Raw genomic sequence first — 20,516 nt, 5'->3', positions numbered from 1 at the left:
CACACGGGCTAATGGCCAACACTCATCCTTCCTGGAGGTGAATCGGGAGAGCTCAGGGGATCTGAAGGCACAGCGTGTGCCCAGGAGTGAGTGGGGAGCTTCACAAGATGAGACACCACCCAAGGCATGGTCATAAAAAGGGAAAACACTAGATCCAAGTGTGAGAAGGTAATGGAGGGCTCTGCAATCCCAGGAGAGGCAGCAGGGACCCAGCAGGCACAGGGAGGGATGCTGGAGAGTGATTCATGCACCTTCAGAAAAAAAAAACTTGGCCTGGATCTAGTGTAGCACCCAAACACCTCTCGTGCTTCTGGATTAAATAAGAAAGAGTAATCCATTTCTGCACATGCCAGTTCAGGGCTGACTGCTCTATGGCTGGAGCAGCAGGAGCTGATGGAGGGGTCCCAGGATCCCCAGGACCAGCGTTTTCATGCTGTCCTGGTGAGTGGGGCTGGCAGTGGGAATGGGGGGAAGGCAAAGTCTGTCTTGGTGAGGACTTTCCTGGATACAAGGGAGTCACTGGCCTCCATTTCCTCATGCCATTGCTGGCCTGCAGTTTGGGGCTGACAGGGGAGCTGACGTGCCCTCCTCCCTGATGCCCCTCCTCCCCATCTTCCTGGGACTGCTGTTCCCTTCAAAGGAGCTCGGGCTTTGGTGGGAGATCCCAGAGCTCTGCAGCTCCCTGTGGCAGGTACCAGGGAGAGCCGGGAATGGGGCTGAGCTTGTCTGAAAAATGGAGATGAGCATCGAGCTCTTCAGTATGACTGGGGAGGGTGGGCTAACAGCATTGTACTCATGGTGCAGAGCCAGCAATTTCTGGAGAGAAACCAAGTGTAGAAGGTGCAGAAGAAAAGCTCGGTCTGATCCCTTGCTCCCTGGACACAAGGAGAAGCTGTTATGGGACACTTGTCACAGGGCAGCCCCTCACATCACTCGTCTCCAGTGCTGGCTGCTCAGCCCGGCTGTGAGGTGGTACATGGCCAGCTCCATCCTCCCACACGTCTGCATATCTTGACTAAGGAAAAAAGGCCAGCCCAGCATGGCTTGTCTTCTGGACTAAAATCCAAGAGGTCCTGGAAGATGGCTGTGTCCTCATGCCCATGTGAGATGCAGCTGGGGTTGGCAGGGACTGGGTGCTCAGGTTCCCCAGTTTCTGTTAGGAGGCTTGGGAAACTGGGAAGCATCAGGGAGAGGAAAAAGGTGCTGAATACCTCAGGTCTGTACATGCCCTTGGCTACAAGGTCCCCTGCCCCACTGAGCAGCAGGTACACATTCGTAGCTTTTGCTATGGACTTACTTAAAGAAGCTGTTCTGGCTACCCACCCCTTGCTGGTTCCAGCTCCAGCTGAGCTCTAACTAGAGTTGCCCTGACTCTACCCCTGCATGCACAGACACAGTCTCTGCGTTCCCCCTGGGCAGCCTGACCCTCTTTCACTTGCCTGTGCACATCCACCCAGCAGCCTGAGCTCAGGTGCTCCTGCCAGGGTAGAGGTGGAGGATCACCAGGAGCAGCTCCGGAGGGAGCTCCCCAGGGAAAAGCTGTGCCCAGCCCCGGGGAAACTCTGCCCTGAGCATGAGGAAGGCAGTGGCAGGAGGGCAGGGGTAGGCTGGAAGAAGAGCAAGAGGCTCTGCAAAAGCCCGAGGGAAAACATTGTCAAAGCCTGGGCTTGAGCCAGGGACCTTTAGGTCTTCACTCCAACACTCTCCCAGCTGAGCTTCTTCAGCTCTGCCCCAGGAGCCCTAGTCCCCATGCCAGCCATGCAAGGGCATGGAGAGATACAGAAGACGTGTTCCTCAGGGAAGTTCCTGGGAAAAACTGTTCCCAGCCCTGGCAGGGGGGAGCTGGCTTCTTCCTGCCCAGGCCTGCAAGCCAGGCAGCGCCAAGGGTCCATCTCCTGCCAACCCACCTCAGCCCACTCCTGAAATGTTTCATCACAGCCCCCGAGGCAGCTGGAGCTGTTTGGGGATCATGGGCAGTCTGTGGCAGAAGGACGGGACATGGGCACAGCATCAGCGGCGCTGACAGTGGCGTGACAAAACCTGCCCTGGGCAGCACACCTGAGGCGCTGGATGACTGATGCCTTCATGGCCGGCTGGGGTCCAGGTTTGTGGTGAATGCCAGGTTGATGTTAGGAGTTCCAGGAGTCTTGCGGGCTTCCAGTTCAAATGGGATCTTAGCAAAAGGCAGATACATGCAACTACGAAGGCTGAGGGTGGAAAAAGAAGTGTGGGGCTGATGAAAGAGCTCTCTTCTTCGCTGTAGGGAAGCGAGGTCTCAGGGCATGCAGAGTCTGTGTTGGTTGCATGGCTCTCTTGCTTTACTCTTGCAGGAGCAAGACTGTTTTGGTCAAAGGGAGGAGATGAGAGGCAGGGGGGAAGAAGACTTGAATACGTCCAAGAATAGGGAGGACACAGCCTCTCTTGGCAACTGACTTCATGGTGAAAACACTTCTCCTTATCGCCTGGTGCCTTCTCTGATCCAGGCTGAACAAGCTTTGCTAACTCAGTCTTGCCTTAGATGGCAAGTGCTCCAGCCTGCCCCCAACCCAACCCTCTCATAGCCCTCTGCTGAGCTTGCTCCAGCTCATCAGGGTCTTGCCTGCACCAGGATGGGGGACGGGGCACAGGAGACCAAAGCTGGACACAGTGTTGTCCAGGTGGTCTAAGAAGCTCTGAGGAGAGAGGGATAAACACCTTCCCTCCTCTTCTGGCTATGGTCCTCTTCATACAGCCCAGAATGCTGTTGGCCTTCTTGGCTGACAAGGCACACTGCTGGTTCACGTGCAGTTTGCCGTCTACCAAGACCTCCAAGTCATTAATAAAGCTATCAAGCAGAAGAGCTCCCCGGACAGGACAGACGTTAGCAGAACTTCACTTGCTCCTGGCTCCAGGCAGAGTGTTACCTGTTCAGGAGGATGCCCTGTCCTCTCTCAGCAGCTGTGGATGAAGCCCCACAGATTTGTATGGGTCAAGTTCTCTCCTTGATCCTTGTGCACTGCAGGGATTTTTTCTCCTCCTTTCCAAGTTAAGAAGAATTTAAAGGTATTTCATAAGAGGAGAGAGTCAGACCTGAAACTGAGAAGAAAACTACCTTGTCCAAAAAGCTGGAGCTTCCAGGAAGCTTCCAGTTTGAAAGAAATTTTTCAGGAATGGTCACCGGCTCAGTCATGAGGCACAGTTATTGTCTGCTGTACTGACCGAGCTTTGCTGGAGCTCCTTTCAGGTGTAGGGGGCTGGAGGCAAGGAGTTTTTCCTTTCCCCATGTCCTCCAGTCAGTTCACTGTGGTGCATGGAGGGAGGCCAAGAGAGTGACACAAGAAAAGTTCACACCAGAGACAAGGGAAAGCTTTTTCCTCATGAGGACAGCCAAGCACGGGAAGCGGCTGCCTGGAAAAATAATCCCATTTCCATTCTTGGAGGTTTTCAAGTCGTAACTTGGATCAAGTCCTGAGCAACCAGCTCTTAACCCCAAAGTTGCCCCTGCTGAGCTGGACACGTCCTGTGTTCCTTTCCAACCTGAGTGTACTGGTTTTGTCTGGGACAGAGTTAAATTTCTTCACAGTAGCTTGTATGGGGCTGCGTTTTGGATTTGTGCTGAAAACAGGGTTGATAACACACCGATGATGTAGTTATTGCTGAGAAGTGCTTGCACAGCATTAAGGCCTTTTCTGCTCCTACACTGCCCTGCCAGTGAGTAGGTTGTGGGTGCACAAGAAGTTGGGAGGGGATGCAGCTGGGACAGCTGGCCCCAACTGACCAAAGGGATATTCCATACCATGTGATGTCATGCTCAGAAATAAAACTGGGGAGGTAGAGGTTGGAAGCAGCTGCTGTTGCTTGGGGGTTGGCTGGGCATTGATTGGTCGGTGGTGAGCAAATGTCTTTTGCATGGCTTGTTTTTCTTGGGTTTTATTTTCCTTTTCCTTTGAGGGTTTTTTTGGTCATTTGGGGTTTTTTTTCAATAATATTTTTTTTTTTTTTCCTAGCAAGTTCATCACTAAGCTTGCCAAGTAGAGGCAACAGCATGGAGAGAGGTCAGGGGGAAAGGTCAGGATGCCGGTGGGTTGTTCCTTGTGAAGCCCTGTCAGCTGTAGCAAAGTGACAGTCCATCAGGACAATGGGCATCGTGAAGCCATCAAGTCAACCAGAGCATAGGGGAGGGCAGTGGAGATGCAGGTAATGGTGACATGATTGGGACCTCAGCTCTGTTAGGGGGCAGTGAGGGACAAGTGCTCTGGAAGGCAGAGCTAGCTGGGAAGTGAGGGGTATCCCCAGGTGAGCAGGGAGGGGGCCTCACCAGCCTGAGCTGCCACCAAGGGAGCAGGGCAGGCCAGGGGGCTGGCAGCTGGAGGCAGTTCAGAGTCCAGGTCATCTGGCGAGGTTCTGATGATGGAGCAGGTCCAGGGTCAAGCCAGGAAGTTGATGCACAGGTTGGGGTCAGGATGAGGCCTGGTAAGCGTTACCTGAGGGGTCAAGCACAGCCCAGAGCTGTGTTCTCTGCAGCAGGACCTCAAGTAGAGGAGCATATCGCCTGCATCTCTCCCCCATTGTGCACGTTCCCCTCTGCCGGAGAAAGGGGCTGAAAGAGACTGCCCTGTGATGCTGCTGTGGAAGGTGGTGTGCACAGCTGGGTAAGGTGGAGGGTCTCCTGGCTGCCCATCTGTCTGTCCCTCGGCAGGAGGATGACACTGTTGCTCCTTGTTTTCCCCATCTGTGCCTGCTGCTCCTGTTCTAGCTCCCAGGCTCCTTGGGACCCGGTGTTCAGTTGCATTTCAGACACTTGACCCTGTTGGTCTTGGCATGGAAGTGTCTGCATGGAGGTGCCCAAGCCCCCTTCTAACCTGTGGGGCTCCAGGCAATGTACGTCATGCGCCTACGTCTATAGCCTACATCATATGGCTATGAGTCCCACGTCTTCTTTAAACCAACACTGTGTTATTGTCCTCTAACGGGAGTCCTGCCAGGCTGTAGGTTGCCCTCCAGCAAGGCACAGCTCTCCCTTTGGGATATCTGTGATACCGTCGTGGTATCAGAGAGTCCTTGGTTTGGTCATCCGAGTCAGGATACTTATGCATCACACCTCCTTTGTCACTTTCTCCACATCTGGGCTAAGAAAGGCAGAGGACTTAGGGAGATCTGCACTTTGAAACTGCACTCCTCCTTTTTTAGCACAGTACAGTTTCTTTTTTGGTGGGTAACTCACAAGTATGACTGCCATTTAGCTGACAGTCATTACACCTCCATGGGTCACTACTTTCACTGAGAGCAACGGAAATGATTTCTACCCCTGCAGAAAACACCTTCCCAGGGTGATGGGGGCATCTCATAAGTAATTAAAGGTAGAACTAGGCCACTCTGCCACAGTCCGTGTTGTAGAGAAGAGCGTGTGAGGAGCTGCCTCTGTGGATGCACATGTGCATCAAAGCTGCTCACCTCCATTCCCCATGGAGTGACTGCAGAAACGGTACAGACAATACACTGGTGTGAGGACATCCCTAGTTATCTCCTGAAGCTTGAGTGGGACCTGGTGGGGATCAGCACGGCGGTTATAGACATGGGTTTAGGCCCACAAGTGCAACAACCTCCAGCTGCTGGAAATGGGGAGTCTGTTGAAGACTGGTCGATATCACTGGGCCAAAGAGAAGGATGTCAGAAATTCAAGGCTGGCCTAAGGAAGATGATACTGTCACTGTCTTCGGCTAGCTTTTGAGATGGTGCAGATGAGGGTGAGTCAGACTCTTCCCAGGTGGGCACAGTGGGAGGATGAGAAGCCATGGGAAAAAGTTGGGCCATGGGAAATTCTGACTAGGCTTAAAAGCAAAAGAATCTGCACTATAAGGTCTGTCTGGCACTGGGAACGTGCACCCAGGAAGGCTGTGGGATCTCCACAATGGAGATAGTCAAGCCTCAACTAGACATAGTGCCATGGGGGTTTTTGGACCGTAATGGATGACTACCTAATACGGGTAGAAAAAGAAGCCTGGGCAACAGTACCCAGGGTGCCCAACATTAGAGGGGATCACTCTCATCCCTGCCTTCACTGAAAATGGAGCCACAGGTACTTTACCCTGCAGGGAATGAAAAATGCCTGGGTCTAGGTATTGCAGAGTCTGCTTGAAGACGCTCCTGTGTCCCAGATACATTGGGCTTAGTGCCTGTTTGGCTCTTCAAAAGAGAGCATTTCATGCACTTTGTCTCTTTTTTCCCCTCTGTGAATCAGGGGAGCTCGTGACTTCAATGTGTGACTTGCTGTGTGCAAAGAGCGGATATGGACAGACAGAGTCCAGGGCAGGGAGTGTTTTGGGGGGTCCTGGGATCTCTGCTTACACAAAAATGTGGTTTTTGTTCGCCTAAGGCTATCTGCTGTAGGAAGTGGACTTCAGAGGAGGTAACGTGGACTTAATATACAGCCGTTGAGTGTATTACATCACTGCGTGTCTGTGTGCAGCTCGGTCTCCAAGCAGGAGGGAGTTGGTGCCCACAGGCTGAAGCATGCAGCTACAGACTTCAGTGAAGAAAGCTCAGATTTGAACAAGGCTGCTGTAAGTGCCAGGTGGTTGAGGGAAAAGGTGGGGCTGGGGGTAGGGATGAAGAATGACCATAGATTGTTAAGACGGAAAGGGTCTTGATTTTTGTAATCATTCAAACTCCATTAGGAGGATCAATATGAATTGAGGATTTCTGATATCACATGCTGCCTGAGCAGAAAAATAAAGAAAAGTAGGGGGGAAAAAGAATTCTTTCTTATTGTTTAGTATTGAAATCTTTCCACTTTGGCTACACTCTTGAAATCTCTCTAATTAACCACATAAGAATTGAAGACCTAAAGGAAAACTATGCACAGAGCCTTGGCTCGTTAGGGAGTTTGCATGTTAATGAGCCCTCTGGTGCCAAGTTCCTGAACTGCAGATCCTGAAAGACTGAACAAGCCTTTCAGGAAGTAAAATCCAGCAGCAAACTTCCAAGTTTCTGAGGGTGTTAGTGGGCGCCACTGAGGAACATCACTGAAGAGACCGTGAAGGGAATGACCAGACAAGGAGACTGTCCCTGGGGGCTGGTGAAACAGGAAGTCGGAGACACTGGTTACAGGTGGAAGATCAGTTGTGGAGGTGGCTGTGAAAGCCCTAAATGTGTTTCACCAAGCAGCATGGCCAAGCCCTGAGCCCCATCCCCCTGGAAGGGGGATCCTTTCCTTCATGGGATGCTTACAGCTCTTCCTGGGAGCAGTTTGTTGGGGGGGGGGGGGTTGTGATGCCGAGTGAAGGACAGCGGTAGGACACCTCCGAGGCAGTTTTGGGAGTCGGTGAGGAGGGAACAAGGGCCTGGGGCTGTAAGGAACCGGTGTCCTTGCATGGGCTTCAGTGGAAGAGACAGCCGCCACCGTGGAGATGACAAGGACTTCAGTTGTGTTGGCAAAGAGGAGGAAGGCAGCAGCACAAAGGCCGTGTTTGCACCACAGACAGTCCTACACTGTCCTATGCCTGTGCCAGTTTCCCTGCAGACTTTAGCTGCCTCCTCCTGTTTCCCCACCTCACCCCGACCTTGGGATCTCCCAAGTAGAAGAACCTGGAGCAAGGGAGTAATTTGAGCCTGGGGGAAAGTGTGAGGGCAATGGACTTCAATAATTTTGTCATTGTTTCTCACAATCCACACCTTTTTTACTTGGCATAAATTAAATTTGTCTTCCCCAAGCCAAGGCTTCTTTGCCTGTGACAGTAATTAGTAAGTGATCTCCCTGTCTTTACTATGACCCATGAGCTATTCCATCTTATTTTCTTCCTTTGTCCTTTTGAGTTGGAGGTGTGAGTGGGCAGCCGGGTGGGTGTCTGGGTGTTGGGCAAGGCTAACCCACTACAGGATGACCACCTCAGGACTGCTGTGTCTGGTATGGGGCTTACCAGCACAAGGAAGACCCTGACAGACTGGAGAGAAAGTTGCAGAGGCCAGAAGGATGGTTGGGGCCTAGAGCACATTGTGCACAAGGAGAGGCTGAGAAAGCCATGGCTAGGAAAAAAGCCTCAGAGCCAAACACTGGAGCAAGGACCCAGGCCAGCTGGTGAGATCTCTATCAGTGGAGATTTTCAAAATCTGTGGAGACAAGCACCTGATCTAGGTGGAGGTGTCTGAGAATGGGCTTGGCTGAGAGTCTGGCTGTGGCAAGAGCTATGGGACTTGATGTGTAACGAGTGTTGGTAGGAAACTGGTTCCCTTTGTATTAGTAATGGCAGCAGAGCTGGGTATCCTAGAGACCTGGAGGTCGACAGGGGTGACCATGCAGCAAAGGTCCTTCCTCAGGGTTGGGCTGTATGGCCACTCACTCTCTGGCTCTTCTGTGTTCATATGATAGGTGATCCCCAACACTGACTGCATTTGCCCCTTCTCTGCCCCCACCAGCCCCATGCCCCAGGGCAGCATGACAGTCCTGGCCCTGGAGCTCCTCAGCCAGCTCTTGCATCTCTCCAGCCCCCTTCCCCCATGCCAGCTGGGTTCCCACTGCCTGCCCTGTGATTGCAGAGTCCTCCTTTCCCTGTCAATACCTGGAATTAACACTTTTGCATAAGTCCACCTGGGCAATCTCTCACTTTGTGGAGCTCTAGTCACATCCCAGGCACACGCTGCCCATGGAGATCCCTTGGGATATCCAGACAGCTACAGATTCCCCTCCTGGAAGACATCTTCTGCCCTGTCACATGTGGGAAAGGACTGGGTTTGTACCTCAGTGACCACTCCTCATCTCCACTGTCACCAGGCACCAACAGGTGAGTCCTAAGTCCACCCCTCTAGCAGGTCACAAGATGACAATGAGCTTTCTGCCCTTGAAACCATGGATCAATAAACCATTTTGAGGTGCAGTATCTCGGGCCTGTTCCTGACACGAGGCTTGGAAAAATAGCCCTACCATCAGGCAGTGCACAGGGAAGATCCCTTTTCATTACAGAGATGCTACGAGGGAGTCAGCTTGGACGCAGTGTTACAAAGACACATTTTTATATGGTCCTCCAGGTGAGACAGAGGAAGTTCATGCTTCACATGAAGTATGGGAAGTCCAAATATTGGTCTATGAACATGAAACCCCAAAGAGCAATAACAACAATGATAATACAACAAAGCATGGGCCTAGTATGGGAATCACTTGTCGAAAAAGACTGGAAGTTTACCGGTATTGAAAAATGTCCATGAAATCACTTTCCTCGGGGCTTTTTTGAGCTTCCTGTTGCTCATGCTATAGATGAGAGGGTTCACAACTGGAGGCACCAGTGAGCACAGCACTGCCACCACCAGATCCAGGGAGGGGGAGCAGATGGAGGGGGGATTCACATAGGCAATCATGCCAGGGCTGACATACATGGAGTCCACTCAGCCCACAAGACAACAGCTCTAGCCAAGAGAACAAAGACCTCAGTTCTGTGTCCCAGCCCTACCAAAGCCCTTGGCTTTCCCCACCACAGGCTGTCCTATACTGGCCTATGTCAGTGATCGTATCTCTGCAGATTTTAACTCTCCACCCTGCTTCCCCAACTCACTCTGAGCCCATGATATCCCAACGTTTACTGATAACTCTCTGTCCTCACTGTTCTTCAAACAAAAAGCTGTAGTTTTCTGAGGGTTAGGCAATGTCTCTGAGTTCCCTGCAACCCATCTGGCTTCTTTCAAAGCCTTGTTTATGTTCCTCTAGCACCCAAGATGTGCTCCTCGAGCCCCAGGCTCGCTTGAATTCTTACATGCACTGCTCTCTCCCTGCACTACAACGTGTCTCACAAACCCTTCCCTCTTCCCCTGCAGTGATGAAACTTCACCCCAGGAGGTCTGTGCATCCTCCACACTCACAGATGGTTCCTGAGGTCCATCCAAGTATGGGAAGTGAAGCAGGAAAAGAGCAAGGTCAGTTCATTTGGCATGATAGCCACCCTCAGCAGTGGGCCTTCTCCATTTTCTAGGCATGCACATTGTCATAGAATAATCTCTTTCATCCCTGACTTGCAGAAGAGGTGTCTTCCTTCCTGACGTCTTCCCAGGACACACCTCCTCCTCTTCCCCATCCACAGGCATCCACTGCTTGCCATTTCTGGGCTCAGATACAGTTTCAGGATTTGCTAAAGCCATCAGCCACCTCCTTGTTTCTCACTGACATCCCTTGACCCTCTCTCTGAGCCCTACACACGGCCAATCACTGCTGCTCAGAGCCACTCACTCTTCAGCAGAGACCTTGACATTCCTGCATATTCCTGGTGCTTATTAACTATCTTCCTGGCTCTCTCCAGAGCTCATGGCAAACGTTGCTGTCTACAACAGGGCCTTTATGACCATCTTGTATGAAATCATTGTCTTTTTAAGATCTTCTCTGCAGAAAGAGTAGCCACAGAAAAGCACCAAACACACCACAACAGAGTCTGAATGAAGTGCCAGTAAGAAGCAGCTGAGCAACACCCAAGTCTCTGGCTTCCTGGCAAGGAGTGTCTCCTGTTTTTCAACTTTTCTCATGAAAGGAGCAGGAAAACTGTCCATCCTATGGAGCTCTGCAGAAGGAAGATGGAGCTGTATGTTGTGTGAGGTGATACAAGCAGGATCAGCAGGTAGAAAAGACTTTTGTAGGGAAGGCTTTGCGAGAGAGCACCCTGACTTCACCCAGATAAAAAATGGAGACCAGGCAGTGTGCTGATATGATGGCTAGAAGTGTCCTGGGGCAAAAGATTTAGTTTGCAGAGATTTAGAGGTGGTACTTTCTGTGTCTGAGCAGCCTGAGGTTTGGAGCCGAGGAATAATATAGAAGCTCTCAAGGATGTTTTGGAATTAGTGGCACTATCAGTAATAACAGTAGCAGGACAGTGCTGCAAGGGAACTATTCTGTACTCATGATGATGAAATAAAGCCCTCTCATTTTTCATTTTACATGACAAAAATAGCTATGAGTTCTCAGGGATTAGCCTCTGGTATACAATTCTTGGAACAAGTGTCCATGATGGCACCTCCTGGCAGCTGCTTCAGGCCCCTGTCAGTGGCCTGTCCCTGGGCAGGCCCAGCTCCACTGCCCACACACGGTCCCACGGCTCCACTCTGCAGGCACAGCATGGGAAAGGGGAGAGTCAAGGGTGGGGCCGTTTCCCCACTGCAATCGCAAAGATGGCCTTCAGATCACAGTTCCACCATGACCTTCCTACTTTTGCAGCTTCCCCAGCACCCAAACCCTGCCCTGCCACAGCCTTGTCCTACATGGGGTTTTGCAGACAGCTCTGCTCCAGGTTCTGCCAGGGTCTGGGGAAGGAGAGAAGCTGGGCAGGGCTGTCTGTTCCCCCAAACCAGCCTTTGGCCCAGCAGGAAGAGGAAGGTGGCCTCACAGCAAAACTCACCTGTAAAACTGAGGTGACCAGCAAGTGCTGGAAATGGCCAATGAGAGATGCTGAGGGTGACAAAGGCCCTGACCCACCTTCGCAGTCTGACCAACAAGGGCACAGACCAGAATCCTCCTCTCCCCTGCACCTGCATGTCTTCCATGCTTGCCACAAGCCCTGCCTCTGCACCACAAACTCCCAGCGTCAGTCCTTGCCCTGCGTGGTCACACACTAAAAGCTCTACACTGATATTTTTCTCTCCTGGGCACTTTCAAGCACAGACCAGCTCCCCCTAAACTTACCCCACCTCCCCTGATCTCCCTCCACCTCTCCTGCCCTCTCCCCAGCACAGTCCAGTCTGGCATGGCCCCACAGCAGTGCCCACCACAGGGTGCAGCAGAGCTCTGGGCACTCACCCCACAGCCCCAGACCCTCTGAAGGGCACAGCAGCTCCTCGGGGGTGGAGAGGGATGAGCCCCAGGGGTGGGAGGCAGGTGTGGCACAAGGCCTGAGGAGATCCCCTTGTATGATGGAAATGCTGCTATGGAGGCCAGCTCTGTCACACAAGTGCCCATTGCCTGTCCTTGCCTGCGGTCACAGGCCTGACACACAGCAGGACTGTAACCTGCACAGGCCTTCCACCAACCAAAGTGTTCAGAAGGAAAGCATGGAAGTGGGAAGAGAGCAGCTCGGGAAAGACCAAGCGCTGCTGATCCCTGGTGCTGCTGTGCCAGGACTCTTTTCCTCCTCCCTTCTGCACACAGGCACTGCTCCCTGCAGCTGCAAAGAAGGTCTTGGAGGAAGAAACTTGGAAAACCAAGTCACTGCGGGGCCCCTTATTTTGTTTAAACACACAGAGCTTATGGCTCCTCATTTGCACAGCCTCCAGGGCACAAAAAAGCTGGATAGACTGTGAATTAGAAACCAGAGGAATAAAGACACTTCTTTGTGGAAAGCATTCAGGTAAGTAAAACAAAGTGAAAGAGAAGGAATAAAACCACACCCAAAATCACCATAAAAAGACCAGCAAAAGACATTCTGCTATGCAGAAGACAAGAGGCAGTTTATTCCTTCTAAAAAGCATCCAGTGATTAATTTTCTCAGGGCATCCTTGATCTCATGGTTTCTCATGCTGTAGATGAGGGGGTTCACGGCTGGAGGCACCATCGAGTACAGAACTGCCACCAGCAGGTCCAGGGATGGGGAGGAGATGGAGGGGGGCTTCAGGTAGGCAGTCATGGCAGTGCTTAAAAACAAGGAGACGACAATCAGGTGAGGGAGGCACGTGGAAAAGGCTTTGTGCTGTCCCTGCTCAGAAGGGAACCTCAGCACAGCCCTGAAGATCTGCCTATAGGACAGCACAATGAAAACAAAACACCCAAATGCTAAACAGGCACTAACCACAAGTACCCCAACTTCCCTGAGGTAGGCATCTGAGCAGGAGAGCTTGAGGATCTGGGGGATTTCACAGAGGAACTGGTCCACAGCATTGCCTTGGCAGAGGGGTAGTGAAAATGTATTGGCAGTGTGCAGCACAGCACTGAGAAACCCACAGCCCCAGGCAGCTGCTGCCATGTGGACATGTTACAAATATTCTCATAAGTTAAAATTTTATATATAAGCTGGGTTTGATCAAAAGGTAAAGACTGTAGAATATAGGGGTTTGAAGCTCGCAATGTAGTCATCGAAACTTAGGAACATACAAAATGTGCTGTATACAGTCATAAGAAAATAAGTATTGTCTAAAATTAGTTAACCATAGAAACTTCGACCGATTTGTTAGTTTGTAGTGTTTTGTCCTAAGAAACTAAGAGAGATCGTTATGGACCTTAGTTCTGTTGCTTAGAAACCCCACTTTGATCAAGATTCCAGTTAGTGGAATTAAGTAAGATTAACCAATGAATGTTATAAGATACGAATATTGATGAGGTGATGTGATTGAGGGCCAATCACTAGAAACATTAAGTGTAAGAATTAACATTGAATGTACTTTATGTAAATCTAATGCATGATGGCAAGATCGTACTGCGCAGAATCACATAAGAGAGGTCAACTATCGGACAAGGTGAGGAAGACTATGGAAGACCACCAGAGGGCTTCTGAAGACCACCAGAGACTTCACCACGCCTGCGTAAAAGGACATTTACATATGCTAATGATTTATCGGACAATTGATGATTATGTATGGCATTTCCCAGAAATCTAGTGAATATGTATAACAGGTGTGTATTTAACCTGCATGATTGAATCAGACAGGTGCACACACTAGGTGGAGTGATCCCCTGTGTGCCCAGCGCTGCAATAAAGAAGTGCCTGCTTCTTAACTTCTCATTGCTGTTAAGGAGTTTTATTCCGGTTTTCGGCAACAGTTTTGGCGACCCAGATGGGACCTTGCGAGTGAGACTGGACGAGATCGAGTGTTGATCGAGCTCCGGCCGGCACCGAGGGATTCTCGGGGAGAACCATCGCTCTCGACTCATAAAGCTCCTCGCAACGTTCCCTGGAAAAAGGGTAAGGCACTTCTTCTTTGAAACTTGTTTGGATAGCCTGCCCGTAAGGCGCGGCGAAAGCTTCGCAGGGTTGGGGCTGAGAGGGTACCCGTTTGTGTAGTAGCCTAGGCGTCTGCCCGTAAGTCATAAGCGAAAGCTATTGCAGGGTTGGACAATTTTGGGGAACAAGGGAACCTATATGCTATAGAGTTCTCAAAGGTAGTACCTCCGACTGCGGTTGGAAGTTTTAAGTCTGAGTATATTTTGCTGATTAATAATCTTGCCAGGGGATATTGGTTATGACTCTTGCCTAGGGAATTCGGTTCTGTCCGTGCCCTAGACAAGCAGGTGGACTCCATTACCTGGCAACAATTGTGGTGCTTCCGACTGCGGTTGGAAGTTTTAAGTCTGAGTATATTTTGCTGATTAATAATCTTGCCAGGGGATATTGGTTATGACTCTTGCCTAGGGAATTCGGTTCTGTCCGTGCCCTAGACAAGTAGGTGGACTCCATTACCTGGCAACAATTTTAGTACCTCCAACTGAGGTTGGAAGTTTTAAGTGTGAGTATATTTTGCTGATTAGTAATTTTGCCAGGGGATATTGGTTATGGCTCTTGCCTAGGGAAGTCGGCTTTATCCGTGCCCTGGACAAGTAGGTGGACTCCATTACCTGGCAACAATTGTTATTTACATTTGTTTGATATCTGGTATTTGATACATGCATTTGGTATTTGAAACTTTGTACTTGATACTTGGTTTGGTATTTGACATTTGATATTTAATTATTGACATTTGATACTTGATATTTGATATGTATATTTAATAGATATTTGGTATCTGATATATAAACATAATGACATTAGCCAAATTATTTAAGAGTAAGAGTATGGGAAATTTATCCACTGATGGAAAGATACCAAAAACATCTCTGTTGGGATGTTTGTTGGCACATTGGAGTGAATTACATAATGACTTATATAAAAATCAAATGATTGAATATTATAATCATTGGTGGCCCTTGTATGTTTTGGAAGATCAGGAAAAGTGACCAACAAATGGAACTTTAAGCTATAATACTATATTACAGTTAATGTTATTTTGTAGAAGAGAGTAAATGAAATAAAGGGCCATATGTAGATTTTTTTTCAAGTGAAAGTATCTGAAGAGGACCAGAGGGGAGTCTCCCAGTAAAACCTCTGGTTACAACTAAACTGGTAGAACAGAAAATTGAATTTGAATTGACACTAGAGTCACCTTTTCAGCTTTAAATACCTTAGAGGGAGAATTAAGTTCTGAAGAAATTGGTGGTGTTGGTGCAACAAGTGAATGAGAAACTAGACCCTTTTAAATCTTTAACAATGAAATTAAAAAAGCAATGGGTCACTCAACAGTTTTTGTATGTGACAATTTCTCTTAAACTCCTGCTAAGGAGAGATTTATTTGAGAATTTAGAGGCAGAAATTAAATGTTAAAATGGAGAAATTAAAATTTTAATTCCAGAAACTAAACATATCGAAGCAGTGGCTTTGTTGTTGCAGGACGGTCACCGAAAGCAGAGGATCATACCAGTCACAGTAAATAATGCTGTAATTCTAGTCGTCTGGGCTGAGGAAGTTCCTGGTAAATCCAAAAGAACAGAGCCTGTGAGAATTGATTTAAAGCCAGGATCGAGTCCGGTAAGAATTAAACAATACTCCCTAAAACTGGAAAGTCGGAAAGAGTTAGTACCAATAATACAAAAATTTCTAAAGTACAAATTGTTAATAGAATGTGAATCCAAATATAATACCCCAATTTTGCCTGTTAAAAAGGCTAATGGAAAAGATTACAGGCTGGTTCAAGACCTTAGAACAATAAATCAAATAGTACAAGATATGCATCCGGTAGTAGCAAATCCTAATACTTTGTTAACAACCCTAACAGAGAAACAAGAATGGTTCACAGTGTTAAACTTAAAAGATGTCTTTTTCTGTATTCCCTTGGATTCCAATAGTCAAGAGCTTTTGCTTTTGAATGAAAAAAAATCCTGAGACTGGGAAAAATGCAATATACATGGACAGTCTTGCCTCAAGACTTTAAGAACAGCTCTATCATTTTTGGAAATCAATTGGCACAAGAATTAGAAATTTAGAAAAAAGAAAATAATCAAAGAATCCTGTTGCAATATGTAGATGATTTATTAATTACAGCTGAGACGGAAAAACAATGCACAAAGTTAACTATTAACTTTTTGAACTTTTTGAATATCAGTAGATATCGAGTGTCAAAAGAAAACGCCCAAATAACCCAGAGAAAAGTAACTTATTTGGGTTTTTAAATCCTGAAAAAAAAACAGAGACAATTAGAAACTGAGAGAAAAGAAACAATTTGTCATCTCCCTGAACCTAAGACTCTAAAAGAATTGTGAACATTTCTGGGAATGGTTGGGTGGTGTCACTTGTGAATTGCAAATTATGGCTTGCTGGTCCGACCTTTATATGAGCAGCTCAAAACCTCAAACAATGGATTTATAGATTGGACTGATGCCGGGAAAGTTGCTTTTAAACAACTAAAACAGGCTTTAATAGAGGCGCCAGCCCTAGGCCTGCCAGATCTCACAAAGACATTTGAACTCTTTACTCATGAAAGAAGAAGTATAACTCTGAGTGTCCTAGTCCAATATCTGGGACCAAGTCGGCGAGCTGTGACCTACTTCTTGAAACAATTAGACAGTGTGAGTCTGGAATAGCCTGGTTGTCTGAGAGCCGTTGCTGCAACTGTGCTACTGATCCAGAAAGCTTATAAGTTCACCTGAAGACAAAGGATTACTGCGTATGTTCCCCATATGATAACTATTGTGTTAAAACAGAAAGGGGGCATTAGTTATCCCCAATAGAATGCTGAAATACCAAGTGGTGTTACTAGAACAACGTGATGTTTACTTAAAACTACTACCATCGTTAACCCTGCTGTGTTTTCAACAACTAATCAAGTTAAAGGAGAACTAGAACATGACTGCTTGCAGACAATCGAAGGAGTTTACTCCAGCCGACCGGATCTCTGAGATGCACCACTGGAAGAAACAGATTGGGAACTGTATACTAATGGAAACAGTTTCATCCATGAAAGAAAGCGTTTATCAAGATATGCAATAACTACTACTGAGGAGGTAATTGAATCATAAGCTTTGCCTTCAAATATCTGCCCAAAAGACTGAATTGATGGCTCTTACTTAAACACTGGAACTAAGTCAAGAAAAACGAGTCAACATTTGAACAAATGCAAAGTGCTTTTGGAATAATACATACACATGAAACAATATGGAGAGGAAGAGGACTGTTATCTACACAAGGAGCCACCATTCAACATGCAGAACAAATACTGAAATTGTTAAAAGCCATCCGAAAACCAATAACAGTCACTATAATATACTGTAAAACACATGAGTTAAGTAAGACTGTTCCTGAAAGAGGTAACCGATTGGCTAATAAAGCTGCTAAAGAGGCTACAGAAAAAGACATCCTAGCACTAGTTTCAGAGAAAAGTGTAAAATTGTCTAAAGAAGTTCCAAATAATAATGAAAAAAGATGAAGAATTAATTATTAAATTACAGACTAACAAAATAAAATAGGATAGGCTATAACACTGATAAGTCAAATAATAGTCCCACCCACGATAATAAGAAAAATTGCCCTAGCTGAACATAACAAAGTATATTAATGAACAGAAAGTGAAATATGACAAAGATTGTTTAAACAATTATAAGCAGATATAAAATTTATATATAAAATTATCCCCAAATGAGTAATAAGATTATCTTTGGAATTATTAAATAAGGAATTATTTTTAAGAGAATATTAGCAAATTGATTTTATAAAATTGTCTTAAAAAGAAAGATATATCCTAGTTTTAGTTGATATTTTATTAAGTGGCCTGAGGCTTTCCCTTGTTGCACCAACAAAACGAGAAAAATAGTTAAAGTCTTACTCAAAGAGACAATACCAAAATTTAGAGTGCCTGTAAGAATGTCATCCGACAATGGCCCTCATTTTATAACAAAGATTATGAAACAAGTTGAGCAAAGTATTACCTATAGATTGAGACTATCACACCCCATATAGACCACAAGCAAAGAAAAAAAAAAAAAAAAAAAAAGAGAAAAAATATACCCTTAAACAACAGTTGAGCAAAATTTGTTAAGAAACCTCACTCACATTACCCATAAGAGTCTTATGTTTTAAGTATTTTGAGTACCTTTGGAAATATGTTGTTTTTTTTTTTTTAAAAAAGAGTGTTAGGATTTCTTTAAGAAATTCTTTTTAAGAACTGTGTCAGTATGTCTCCACAGCTGGATCCTTAGAATTAGATAAAACAGCCCATCCCTTCTGACCAAGAGATTAATTTAAACAAACAAAAGAAAAGGTACAATTTGTGTGATTTGTCTAATTTTTTTTTAAGAAGAAAATCAATCATAAAACTATAATCATCCAAGCTGTTACAAGACAGTAAGATAGACAAACAATCCCAGAATTTGTAATTAATAAAATTATAGTGAAAGTATTGAAATGATTTTCAAAACTTTCAAAGGGGGGAAATGTTACAAATATTCTCATAAGTTAAAATTTTATATATAAGCTGGGTTTGATCAAAAGGTAAAGATTGTAGTTGAAGCTCGCAATGTAGTCATCGAAACTTAGGAACATACAAAATGTGCTGTATACAGTCATAAGAAAATAAGTATTGTCTAAAATTAGTTAACCATAGAAACTTCGACCGATTTGTTAGTTTGTAGTGTTTTGTCCTAAGAAACTAAGAGAGATCGTTATGGACCTTAGTTCTGTTGCTTAGAAACCCCACTTTGATCAAGATTCCAGTTAGTGGAATTAAGTAAGATTAACCAATGAATGTTATAAGATACGAATATTGATGAGGTGATGTGATTGAGGGCCAATCACTAGAAACATTAAGTGTAAGAATTAACATTGAATGTACTTTATGTAAATCTAATGCATGATGGCAAGATCGTACTGCGCAGAATCACATAAGAGAGGTCAACTATCGGACAAGGTGAGGAAGACTATGGAAGACCACCAGAGGGCTTCTGAAGACCACCAGAGACTTCACCACGCCTGCGTAAAAGGACATTTACATATGCTAATGATTTATCGGACAATTGATGATTATGTATGGCATTTCCCAGAAATCTAGTGAATATGTATAACAGGTGTGTATTTAACCTGCATGATTGAATCAGACAGGTGCACACACTAGGTGGAGTGATCCCCTGTGTGCCCAGCGCTGCAATAAAGAAGTGCCTGCTTCTTAACTTCTCATTGCTGTTAAGGCGTTTTATTCCAGATTTCGGCAACAGACACAAGCTCTGCTGCCCAGGAGGGTCCTGTAGTGCAGGGGTTTGCAGATGGCAACGTAGCGGTCATAGGCCATGACAGTGAGAAGAAAATATTCTGCTGAGATCAAAAAGACAAACAGAAAGACCTGAGCAGCACATCCTGCATAGGAGATGGCCCTGTTGTCCCAGAGGGAGTTGGCCATGGCTTTAGGGACAGTGGTGGAGATGGAGCCCAAGTCGAGGAGGGAGAGGTTGAGGAGGAAGAAGTACATGGGTGTGTGGAGGTGGTGGTCACAGGCTATGGCAGTGATGATGAGGCCGTTTCCTAGGACAGAAGCCAGGTAGATGCCCAGGAAGAGCCAGAAGTGCAAGACCTGCAGCTCCCGTCTGTCTGCAAATGTCAGGAGGAGAAACTGGGTGATGGAGCTGCTGTTGGACATTTTCATCCTCTGGGAATGGGGTGCTGTCAAAGTAGAAAAAAGACAGTGAAGAGTTAGGGCATTATTCTCTGAGCAATATCAAAGCCATTTCCCATAGACCCTCCAACTCTCACACACACAGACCCTTTTCCTTTTCTCGGAGACCTTCCTTCAGGCCTGTGGCTGGAGCCCAGCTTGGTGCTGGCGGAGTGTGCAATGAAGAGCAGGGCCTCTGCCCATGGGCTCTTGAAAAGTCAGCCCTGCTCTGCAGCAGTGGGTTCATGGGATTGGTGCGGGCAGGGGCCAGTCTGGTGTTTGACTTTGTCAGCTGAAACCGCTCTTAGCGCGGAAGGGCTTGTCAGCATCTGCACTCCCAGTGCTAAAGAAGCACGAGGGTAAAAGCAGTTGAAGCATTCTAGGGTTTTTTACAGCTGCCAACATTGCCCCTGGGGAGTTTTCTTAGATCTCGAGATCCTTCAGCATTTCTGCTGCACTCTGGGATAACAGCGTAAGCCAGGCAACTCAAGAGGATTGCCTGTGGCTTAGTGCAGAGAGAGGGGGAGCTGCTCTGTCCTTCTGTCTAGTTCCCACTTGCACTGTGCTTGCACCTTTCTGAGACGGAGGGTGACCACGCTCCCCTGTTTTACCCTGAAAAGCCACCAGACACAGCTGAGAGCAGAGACATCCCCTGCAGACCACCAAATGTCTCTCCCTTTCTAAAAGTCTCAGCACCCTGCTTCTAGCCAAGAACACACCGGACTCATTTCACCAACCCAACAGCATTTCCTCAGTCCTAGCATCTCTGTGCTTCTCCATGGGTCTTTCAGATAACAGAAAGATGCTGTGAGAAAGGTTTGCATCCTGCAGGGCAGCTAACAGTTTGGAAGGACACTCGGAGGTGATAGCCAAGTGACCTGATGTGATGGCATCTCTGTAAGGGAGAATCA

At 47.1% G+C, this 20,516-nt stretch overlaps 2 protein-coding genes and 1 pseudogene across 2 annotated transcripts in view; 1 reads left to right on the top strand and 2 right to left on the bottom strand.

Moving 5' to 3' along the window:
- The window catches only part of LOC142025982 (scavenger receptor cysteine-rich type 1 protein M130-like), a 329,010-nt gene that overhangs the window by 108,880 nt on the left and 199,614 nt on the right, over positions 1 to 20,516 (top strand). The gene's annotated exons all lie outside the window — the stretch shown is intronic.
- The window catches only part of LOC142025968 (antigen WC1.1-like), a 90,147-nt gene that overhangs the window by 25,899 nt on the left and 43,732 nt on the right, over positions 1 to 20,516 (bottom strand). The gene's annotated exons all lie outside the window — the stretch shown is intronic.
- LOC142026120 (olfactory receptor 14C36-like) lies at positions 9,130 to 19,590 on the bottom strand (annotated as a pseudogene).

Source organism: Buteo buteo, chromosome 31 (genome assembly GCF_964188355.1).
Source record: "Buteo buteo chromosome 31, bButBut1.hap1.1, whole genome shotgun sequence".
Taxonomy (NCBI): domain Eukaryota; kingdom Metazoa; phylum Chordata; class Aves; order Accipitriformes; family Accipitridae; genus Buteo; species Buteo buteo.
This window is presented reverse-complemented; position numbering and strand designations above follow the sequence as displayed.